Below are 674 nucleotides of genomic sequence, written 5' to 3'. Positions count from 1 at the left end.
TCAATGGATCTTTCTTAGTATCAAACAAAGACTTTAAAATGTCATCTACTGAGAGCTCAATCAATTCCATCTGTAGTTCTTTAGGTGCCTTGGTGCTATCAACTAGGTGAGGCTGAAATGCTAATTGGAGTCATGACTCTCAAAGTCAGTGAACCTTTCCTTGTGTTCTTCAATTACTAGATCTATAACAGCTGCATAGTCTTCAAATGATTCACATATATCATCCTGCTCATCAGTGACCTTTGTTAACTGGGGAAAATGTTCATCCAAAATTTCCTTTTGAAGAAGTGTTTTGAAAAAAGATAGCTTTTATGGAAATGCTTGGATTTTTTGCCACGTATCATATATAGCCTTAGTTTTACCTTGAAAAGGAATATTCAAGTCATTTTAATTTCACTTGATATCACACAGAAATGCTGCATTCCTATAGAAATCTTCTTTCGGTAATTCACATTGCTGATTCTTTTCTTCATAAAATTTAACTATCTGTTCTTGTAGAGAGAAAATTTTGGCTACCACCCTCCCTGCAATAGCCAATGCACTTTAGAATGATACAGCAAATCCACACTGAATACCTCTTCATTCAGCTTTAGCATGTTACGAAACTGATGTTGCATTTGCACAAATATAGTTAACAATACTTATAACTTGTTACAAAGTGTCACTTAAAATAG

Source organism: Propithecus coquereli, unplaced genomic scaffold, assembly GCF_000956105.1.
Source record: "Propithecus coquereli isolate 6110/MARCELLA unplaced genomic scaffold, Pcoq_1.0 Scaffold797, whole genome shotgun sequence".
Lineage (NCBI taxonomy): Eukaryota > Metazoa > Chordata > Mammalia > Primates > Indriidae > Propithecus > Propithecus coquereli.
This window is presented reverse-complemented; position numbering follows the sequence as displayed.